We start from the raw sequence: 11,025 nt of genomic DNA on the forward strand, positions 1-11,025 counted from the left end.
GCTTGACTAGTGCTTGACTAGCGGAAGTGCCCAAATTGCCTCAGGTCTTGGGGTGGGGGGCGGGATGAGCCCTGCAGTCCGGTTCAGACCCGGGGCAGGAGTTCAAAGACCGCCCTTCAGCTGCTGTCAATACACACCTTCCCGGATGCAAAGGAGGGGCTATCCCTCCCAGAAAGGAAGAGGCGGGGCTTTTCCGACCCCCATGCGCCCTTGGAAGATAAACCTGTAGCCCACCGGCTCCTTGGATCCTCAGAGCAGAGCCTCTGTGCCTGCCCGCTTGCATGTCTCACAAGCGTCCTATCCTCATAAGTCTATTTCTTGCCTAGCCCTGTGTCTCTCGCTGAATTCTTTCTGCGCAGACATATGAAGAACCTGGACCTCAGTGCGTCCCGACGCCGGGTGAGTGATTCTCACTTAAAAAACCACCGTGGGGTCAAGTCCCCACCTGGGTTCAGGTTGGGTTTGGGTCCCGGCACGTGGGTTCGAGTCCCCATGTGGTGTTTCTCTGGGGCAGAATCCTAACTCAGATAGTCAGTGTAGGAGCAGGGGCTTCGAAGCATCCTCTGATGTGGCTACTGATTCACCTGTGTGGCTTAAGGGCTCCCGGGAGTAACATGCCCAAAGGCCTTGTTACTATAGGAGTGTACCTACCCCCAGATGGAATTAATCCCTAACCCCCTGTGACTCAGTCTATAGGAAGAAAAAGGCAAAGAAACCAGGAGACTTAGGGGGCATCTTCATTCCTAAGACCCCTATTGGCCAAGGACTGATACAGGTCACTGGGCAGGGCCAGTCGGAGAAAACCACCTCTTTCTGGACCCCACATTGGTACCCCCCCATCTTTAAGGGATAAAAACACCTATAGGACGGGGGGGGGGCTCTTCTCCCCCCCTCCCAGCATTGCCGGGAGCCGTCTGCTTTCCTGTCATAAAGGCGTTGCTGGCTTGCTGCCTGTGTGTTTGCAAAGGTCTTTCTTTGGCTGCATGAATAAGAACCCGGATTCTGGTATCATCTTTCCAGCATCACCTCCCCTAGGCATTGACAGTGAATGACAGCTTTGTGGGCACCCCAGCCTTTGAGGGGACTCAGGCATGACTTGCCAGGCGCCACCAAAACTCTAATCAGACGTGCAAGCTAGAAGGCTGATCCTTCTGGAACAGTGCGTTGCCTTGGCGACCAGTTAACTAGCCTTTTGTCCTGGGACACTCTGTTACAACTCCCCCCTACCCCTGACCCCAAACCGTTACCCACATTCCTAAGGCAATTGCTTCCCTAACCCTTGACTGTAGACACAGACAAGAACAAACCTGGGCTGAAAGTAGAAACTCCCCTTTTTCCCGAATAACTAACTGCTCCCTAAGCCGAGGGGGCCTCCGTTGGCTCTCACTGCTCCTGGCCCATCTGTTGGTCAATAAAACTCACCTGAAATCGCATTGCTCCGGCCTCCTGCCTCTCCTTTGCGTTTCTGCTCTAGTACACCCCATGTTGAAACTCAGCAGGGCCCTGGGGCGGGGGCGGGGGGAGGTTCCTGGGCACACAAAGGCTTTCCAGGTCCCCCATTTTTTGTTTTTAGGAAATAAGCTTCATTCAGCTTCCAGACCCTTTTCTGAGCCCCCAAGGGCAGGTGCCTGCAGGTGCTGATCAAGGAAGGGAGGGGATACAGAGACCCCGAGGGGATGGCAGGGGACCACAGTGCCCCCTGGGGGCAGGTCCTGGTTCCCCCTCAAGGGACACACACAGAACAATGTCTTTGAGCCCTTCTGCAGAATTAAACCCCCGACAGATGGAAGGCATTAACTGCTTGATAAAACTTCTTTATTCCAGAAAGAAGGTCATATGTGAAAGCCTCCATAACCCTCAGAACCAGTCCCGGAGCCACTAAACAGCAGCCTGGAAAAGAATGCAAGCTAGCAGTTCCCATCTTGGCTCAGTGGTTTACAAATCTGACTAGGAACCATGAGGTTGCGGGTTCGGTCCCTGCCCTTGCTCAGTGGGTTAAGGATCAGGCGTTGCTGTGGCAGGCGTTGTAGTGTAGGCCTGTGGCTACAGCTCTGATTAGACCCCTAGCCTGGAAACCTCCATATGCCGCAGGAGTGGCCCTAGACAAAAAAAAAAAAAAAAAAGAATGCAACCTAGCACCCACCCTGATCCTTATCTGCGGCTCTATTTTCCGCTTCATGCTGTAAGACCCCTTCCTATTCTCTCCCAAAGGGGGGCACAGTCTTTAGGCATCAGCCTACTGTGGCCTCCTTTGCCTGGCAAAGCAATAAAGCTATTTTTTTTCCTCCTATGCCCAAAACTCTGTCTTGGAGTTTCTATTTGGCACCGGTGGACAGAGGCCGAGTTTTGGCAGCAACCTGGCCCTGCTCCCCTTTGGCTGGCTCTGGAAGGAGGGGGGTGGAGGTGCCAGGAGAGGGGATGGAATAGCTCATTGCTTGCATCCTCTTTCCAGGGCAGCAGCTGCCGTGGTACCCAGAGGATGTTTGCAGAGTGTGACAGAGCATCCCATGGACAAAACTGCCATCGGGTCCCGCGGTGACCAAGGACATGCAGCCGGATGCTTAAGTCAAGAGAAAGCCCTCTCGTGGTTCTGCAGGTGGAGCTGAACATGTGGCCTCTGTCCAGCGGCCCCCATGAAGTCTCGGAGACAGAGTTGGGGTGAAGCAGAAAGACCAGCTCTATGGCTCTGCCAGGCAGAGGAGGCCCCGGCAGGTGAGCCCCTCCAAATGGGGTCCTCCCTTGAGAGGGGACAGCCAGGGCTCTTCGAGGTTGAGCTGCAAACCAGGGCTGTTGATGAGGATGTGGGAGCCTGCATTCTTCTCCCTCCAGAGGTCATTTCAGAGTCATCACGACCGCAGTCCGGGGGTCCGGGGACGGTGCCTGGTGGTCTTTGGGGTGATGGCACCTTGCCCTTCTCTCTGCAGTGTAGACAGCTCACCAAGGAAGGGGTGTGGGGGAGGGTTTCAGAGGCAAAAAACCCCCACGTGCCACAGAACTCAACGTTGAAAGGAGCCATGAGGGACAGAAACAGTTCAGCAAGGACAAGACCATGTGTGCAAAGCGGGTTAGAGCAAGTTCATGGCCAAGGCCAGGCTGCACGTCATGGAGGTGGTTCTCCCTAGTTTTTGGCTGTATCAATATGTTCTCATCCTGGACACTGGAGTCATGCCACTTGCAGCAACATGGGTGGACCTAGATATAATTACAAAGTCAAGAAAGTCAAACAGAGAAAGAGAAATATCATAGGATAGCCCTTCTGTGTGGAATCTAGGAAAAAAAAAGATACAAATGAACTCACGTACAAAGCAGAAACAGACTCAAAGATTTTGAAACCAAACTCAGGGTTCCCGTAGGCGAAACCATTGGAGAGAGGGTTAAATTAGGAGGTTGGGGTTGTCAGAGACACCCAACTATATGTAAAATAGACACACAGCGAGGACCTCTGTCTAGCACAGGGAGCTCTATTGCACACTCTGTGTGAGCCTCTACATGGGAAGAGAATCGGAAAAGGAAGGCATGTGTGTATAGGCACCCTCGAATCCCTGTGCTGTACCCCTGAAACCAACACAGCTTGCAAGTCAACTCTACTCCAGTACAATTTTAAAAATTTAAAACCGTTACAATCTTTCAGGTACGGAGGCTTGCTCTCTGAACTGGAGGGGTCAGCAGGGCTGGCGTCTTCTGCAGAATCATAGAGAGACCCCCCCGCCTTGCATCTTCTAGCTTCCGGTGGCTCCTGGCAAGTTTCTCTTTTAGGGTGCGGACACATCACCCCAAGCTTTGCTTCCAGCTTTATATATATATATGACTTCTCTTGTGTCTGACCTGTGTCTCTTCCTCTTCTTCTTCTTTTGTTTTATTTATTTTTTGTTTTTTTAGGGCTGCACCTGCGGCATATGGAGGTTCCCAGCCTAGAGGTTGAATCAGAACTGCACCTGCTGGGCTACACCACAGCCAGAGCAACGCCAAATCTGAACCGCGTCTGCGACCTACGCCACAGCTCACGGCAATGCCAGATCCTTAACCCAGTGAGCGAGGCCAGGGATCAAACCTGCGTCCTCACGGAGACTGTGTTGGGTTCTTAACCAGATGAGCCACCCCGGAACTGCTGCTCCTCTTCCTGTAAGGGCACCCGTCCTGGGATATACGAGTCCGCCTCCTGTGGGAACTTGAGATCCAGGAAGAATTACATAAGGTCACTTTTCCGGGTTTTGGAGGGGAGGACTTTGACCTTCTTTCAGGGGAGACACGGGTCCACCCAGAGCACATGGTGACAAGAGACGCCCCTTCCTTAAGAGGCCGGTTCCCTGGATCAAGGGTGGATGCAGTGAGAGGGCTGGTCCCAGAGAAAGCCGGTGGACAAAGCAGTCTTGTTTCTACAAGCAAATCAGTCCCCTGCAAAGGCTCCTTCAGGGCATGAAGGGTATTCGGAGGCAGGAGATGCTAGTTCTAGCCTGAAGAATGGGACCCTCTTGCACTGCGAAGCGGGTAGCGCCTGTGATGAGCAGGAAAGACAGCGTCTCACAATGGACACTGTTGAGAGACTTTGCAGGCAGCTTTCTGCAACAGCACCACCACCAAAGAAACCGGGCATTCCCGCGGTGGCTCAGCGGGTGACGAGTCCCATCTAGTATCCATGAAGATGCGGGTTTGAGGAGCCTGCTGTGGTGTAGGGTCAAGAGGTGACTCGGATCTTGGGGGGGGGCGGTGGCTGTGGTGTAGACCGGCAGCTGCAGCTCTGATTCAACCCCTAGCCTGGGAACTTCCCTGTGCCACTGCAGCCCTAAAGAAGGAAAAAAAAAGACCAACTGGAAAAAATGGCAGGAATGATAATAAGTGACCGAGCTGCGAGGGGCTCAGGAGACCCCAGGCTGTCAGTGGCACTTTCCTGAGATTTCTTGAGGTTTGTGCACAGGTAGGCGTTGGCGGCCCCCTGGCGGATGGGCATCTGGAACATGCATCTGCAATTCAGAAATACCACCCTGCAGGGTTTTGCAAACACGGTCTCCTACGTCTCCTACGCCGTGGGCTGTCTTTGCGCGATCCTGATTGCGTCCTGGGAGGCCCATGCATTTTGAATTCTGATCTCTTTTTCTTGGCCTCTGTTGCTAGAGCTTTCGGTGTCAGAGCTAAGAAGTCATTGGAGTTCCCATCATGGCCCAGTGGTTAACAAATCCGACCAGGAACCGTGAGGTTGTGGGTTCGATCCCTGGCCTTGCTCAGTGGGCTAAGGATCTGGCGTTGCTGTGAGCTGTGGTGTAGGTCACAGACGCGTCTCGGATCCCGTGTTGCTATGGCTCTGGCGTAGGCTGGTGGCTACAGCTCCGATTGGACCCCTAGCCTGGGAACCTCCATATGCCGTGGGAGCGGCCCAAGAGAAAGAAAAAAAGACAAAAAAAATAATAATAATAACAAATAAAAATAAAAAAAGTAAAGTAAAAAAAAATTAAAAAGTCAGACCCGATTACCTGGCTCTTAGCCTCTGAGTTTCCATTTGGTTTACATATTTAAGCAAAGGAATTAAATCATTAGGCCTTTACTCAATTTACTATTATTTTTATTATTATTTTACTATTGTTTTTTAGCGGACTTATGCTACTAAAACAGTTGAAAAGTGATGAGAATTTAATGTCCCCACCCATATAAAATTAATTTGTGTACTACATTCACATAAATCATAACTTTAAAAAAGTTTCTTTCTTCTTTTTTTTTTGGTCTTTTTAGGGCCGCACCTGTGGCCTATGGAGGTTCCCAGGCTAGGGGTCGAATTGGAGCTGCAGCTGCAGGTCCACACCACAGCCACAGCAGTGCTGCCGGATCCAAGCCATGGCTTCCACCTACACCACCGCTCACGGCAATGTCGCCCCACGGCGAGGCCAGGGATCGAACCGGCGACCTCATGGATACCAGTCGGATCCACTTCCGCTGCGTCACGACAGGAACTCCACGTTTCTGTTTTTTGAATAATCTCGCTCGGGTGAGCTGCCAACATCAATAAGCAATGCTATTCTTTCCTATTTTAAGTTGTCTAAAATGCAGGCTTGAATTGTTTTTTTTTTATTATTGTTTTTTTTTATTAAATACAGTTGATTTACAATATGGTGCCAAGATGGCTTCTGGGTTTTTTAAAAATGGCTTTTTGTTTTTTTCTCCCCCTAAATACTTTCAGGCGTGGCTGGCTGTCCCTGTGCCTGTGGCGCTTGTCTGGGAGCCTTCATGACATGTTGGTGCTGAGGAACTCCAAGCCCCTCTTTCTTCTCTTGATGTCGGACAACCTTGGGTAGGAAATGTAATTCGTGTTGCCGCCCTATTAACTCGGTGGGTTAAGGAAACTGCCCCCTGCAGGTGGTGGTGCCATGCTGGTCGCACCTCTGCCTTGGAGAACGGCTGATGGGGAGCAGTTTTCAATGAGAACAGCAGAGGGCGCTCTAAGAAGGCCGCACAGCATGGGCACAGCATTTGGCGTCTTAGTTAACCTCTGTCTATAGCAGTTGCGGTAAAATACCCATGATTAAAATTAATTTTAACCAACCTAAAGCCAGCAGCTCAGAGACATTTAGTAAATTCATAATGTTCTGTAACCATCACCTCTGTAGAGTTCCAGAACTTTTTTTTTGCTTCTTAGGACCACACTAGCAGCATATGGAAATTCCCAGGCTAGAGGTCCAATCGGAGCTACAGCTGCCAGCCTACACCACAGCCACAGCAAAGCGGGATCCGAGTCGTGTCTGCGACCTACACCACAGCTCACGGCAAGACTGGATCCTTAACCCACTGAGTGAGGCCAGGGATCGAACCCTCATCTTTTTTTTTTTTTTGCATGTAGAGATGTAGTTTATTAAGTTTCACTGCTGTGTAATATTCCATTGTATAAATATACTACAGTTTATATTTTTATTTGCCTATGATCTTTCTTTATTCTGAGGCCCCAAAAATATTCTATGTTTTCTTCTACAAGTTTTATAGTTTTACTCTGCATATTTATTTTATTTTATTTTTTATTTTATTTATTTATTTATTTATTTTATTTTCCCACTGTATAGCAAGGGGATCAAGTTATCCTTACATGTATACATTACAATTACATTTTTTCCCCCACCCTTTGTTCTGTGGCAACATGAGTATCTAGACAAAGTTCTCAATGCTACTCAGCAGGATCTCCTTGTCAATCTATTCTAAATTGTGTCTGATAAGCCCAAACCAAACCCTCATCTTCACGGATACTCGTCGGATTCCTCTCCGCTGTGCCACAACAGGAACTCCCAGAACTTGTTCTTTCTCCCTTTCTTTCTTTTCTTTTTCTTTTTTTTGTCTCGCCATGGCATATGGAGGTTCCCAGGCCGGGGATCGAACCCGAGCCATAGCAGTGACCATGCTGGATCTTTAACTTCTAGGCCACCAGGGATTCTTGGACTGTCTCCTTAGGTAAATGAAATTGAGTGTTCAACGTCCTACTAAGTTGAACATGGAAAATGGAAAGAAATATATTTAGCTCGCTTTTATAAAAAATGGAATTACTTTATTTTAATCCATATTGCATCCCTGTGGATTAGTTTCGAAATGGGTTGACGCTTCGGGGCCTAGAGTTGCCTTTGCTCTGCTTCAGAAACAGCAGCAAGAAGATGTCTCGGTCCAGGAACCACTGAGTGGTGACTCTATTTACAGAGTCATTTATTAACTTTTATATGCATAATACAAGCCATGCAGGCATGGATGTAAAAAGCCATCCTTCCAGGCCAACTCCCTTGTAGCTGAGCCTGTAGAGGTGGAGGAAGGTCGTTGGCATGACGTCTCACTCATCTTTCTCTGTGCACTCAGAGAGGCTGCAGGGGAGTGGATGGAAAGAAGTCTCTCTAACTCCATGAGGTTCACGAGTAACCAACAGGACCTCACTGACAGGGAAGCCTGAGAAGGTCATGTTCATTCTTGGCGGTCACCTAGTGGTCAGAATGCTGGTACCGTCCCCCAGCTGCCTTCCTCCTCCCTGCTGCTCCCATCCCAACTCACTTTGCGTGGGCTATCCTTGAGAAAACATCCCTCGTCTCTCTGCCCCTCCCCCTTTGTTTAACTGCGCGAAAGGGTAGATTTAGGATGGTGACACAGGACGATAAAATGCCAACCACAACAAACAAAATATCAGTGAGAAGGTTCTTCGGCTCTCAGTACCCTAGCTGCTTCTGTTTTCCTACCTGCGTGGGCGGCCTCATGGTCCAAAGTGGATGCCATTGCTCCAGCCATCATGCTTCTGAACCAGGCAGCACCAAGAAGAAGAAGGAAGGAACGAGGAGGAAACCTTTCTACAGATGACATGTTCTCCTTTCGATCACATTCCTTTGGTCTTCCTTAGTTGTATTTATTTGTTTGTTTGTTTTCAAGGCCACACCCAAAGCATATGGAAGTTCCCAGGCTAGGGGTTAAATCCGAGCTGCAGCTGCTGGCCTGTACCACAACCACAGCTACTCCAGATCCCAGCCGTGTCTGTGACCTACACCACAGCTCATGGCAATGCTAGATCCTTAACCCACTGGGCGAGGCCAGAGATTGAATCCATGGATACTATGTCAGGTTCTTAACCGGCTGAGCCAGAACAGGAGCTTCACTACAACCTGAAAAGCAAGAATAACTTGCTGGTTCGATGCGGATTATAGAGAGAGAACAGGGGGTATCGCTCCCTGGAGCAAGTGTGTGACTTTGCTTATTTATTCCCAGAGAGGCAATTTTTTTTATTTCTTATTTTTATTTTTTTGTTTTTTAGGGCTGCACCTGCAGCATATGCACGTTCTCAGGCTAGCGATCGAATTGGAGCTGCAGCTGCTGGCCTACACTGCAGCCACAGCATCACGGGATCCAAGCCGAGTCTGTGACCTACATCACAGCTCATGGCAACACTGGATCCTTAACCCACTGAGCGAGGCCAGGGATCCAACCTGAGTCCTCCCCGATGCAAGTCAGGTTCGTGACAACTTAGCCACGACAGGAACTCCCCAGAAAGGCCATTTTAATTTTTTTTTATTTTTTATTTTTTTTGTCTTTTTGCCATTTCCTGGGCCGCTCCCGCAGCATATGGAGGTTCCCAGGCTAGGGGTCTAATCGGAGCTGCAGCTGCCAGCCTACGCCAGAGCCACAGCAACGCGGGATCCGAGCCGCATCTGCAACCTACACCACAGCTCACGGCAACGCCGGATCGTTAACCCACTGAGCAAGGGCAGGGACCGAACCCACAACCTCATGGTTCCTAGTCGGATTCGTTAACCACTGCGCCACGACGGGAACTCCAGAAACGCCATTTTTAAAATTAATTCCTTTTTATTAGGGCTCATAGCTTTAACTGCTGGAGCTCATTCATAGCGGCTATTTGAACTGTTATGCGTGACGACATTGCTTATTATAGATATATTGCATATTTTGTCATAATATAACATGTATATTTATAATGTATCTATAACGTGTCTGCACTATGACCTTATTTGTATAGATTATTCCATAATTTGTAAAACGAGATGCATTTTATAAATATGTAATAAAATGAGATGTATAATTAAAAGATACATAGAATCATATACAGTGAAAGTACATATTGCATAATAAAGTCTGTTACTATCCTATTTATGCTAGGTATAACGTATGCTATATATTCTTTTTTTATAGGTTTAGCAACATCCATGGGCATATGGACGTTCCCTGGCCAGGGACTGAGTTCAAGACAGAGCTGCAAACGACACCACAGCTGCAGCAACATCAGATCCTTGATCCACTGGGCTGGGCTGGCGATAGAACCACGCTGCTGTTGAAATGAGATCGTGTCAGGTGACATTTATAAAAGCATGTGGGCACAGCTGTGGCTGGAGTAAGTGGCCCAGGACATTAGAACATTATGATCAAGAGTTGTCTGCTGCCCTGTGTCACCAGAGTTTTTTTTTTAGAGACGCACCTGTGGCCTATGGAGGTTCCCAGGCGAGGGGTGAAATTGAAGCTGTAGCTGCTGGGCTACACCACAGCCACAGCAACATGGGATCTGAACTTCGTCTGCGACCTGCATCACAGCTCACGTCCACGCCGGATCCTCAACCCACTGAGCAAGACCAAGGATGGAACTGCATCCTCGTGGCTCCTAGTCAGATTCACTTCCTGCTGAGCCACAAGGGGAACTCTCAGAAAGGTTTAAAGTTCATCTACCAGAGAGTCATTGATGGGGGCTTTCTGCCTCATTAAAAGCAAATGATCCCACCTTAATGTTCATTGCAGCACTGGTCACAATCGCCGAGACGTGGAAACACCCTAAATGTCCATCGACAGAGGAGTGGATCAAGAAGATGTGGTAGACAAACAACGTAAACATTTAAAAAATTTAAAAAGGGAACCCCCGCCCCCACACACGATGTGGTACATATATACAGTGGAATATTACTCAGCCATAAAAAAGGAAGAAATAATGTCATTTGCAGCAACATGAATGTGACTAGAGATTCTCATACTAAGTGAAGCAAATCAAACAAAGACCAAAAAAAAAAGAAGAAGGAGAGGAAAGAAAAAAAGTTTCAGTTTCCTAACAATGCTGAAATCCTACCAGGCAAGGTTAAAAGCTGCTTACTTAGGTGTTGAAGCCTGAGTATGAGTCTCTGTGGCTCTTATGTCATCCCTCTGAGTCGGTTTCATAAAATGGATCATGTGTTTTTGGCGGCGTTGTTTTCTCAGTTTGCTTCCTTCCTGCACATATCATTAGGGTCCAAGGAGCCCCTTTCAGACCCATCTGAGAAAACGTCTGCTCATGTAATTTTCTCAAGAACTTTGTAGGCCTCCTATGCCTGTCACTGCCCTTCGATCTGTCGCACAAAAGGCCCCCCTCTCTCTGTGAGACAAGCCGTTCCGCTTCTCCCAGGCCCTCTTGTTCCATTAAAATACTATGCAAAGCCACCTTTGTCACCTCCCCAAACGGGTCATAGGTCTGACTGAAGACTGCTTTCCATGATTTGATCTTTCTGAGGCCTTCATAGAAAAATTTTTACAGTCAATCATCCAGCATCA

This window comes from Sus scrofa, chromosome X, assembly GCF_054392235.1.
Source record: "Sus scrofa isolate SSC_HxYL_T2T_F1_AM1 chromosome X, Sscrofa_HxYL_maternal_Yorkshire_Landrace_v2.0, whole genome shotgun sequence".
Classification (NCBI taxonomy): Eukaryota; Metazoa; Chordata; class Mammalia; order Artiodactyla; family Suidae; genus Sus; species Sus scrofa.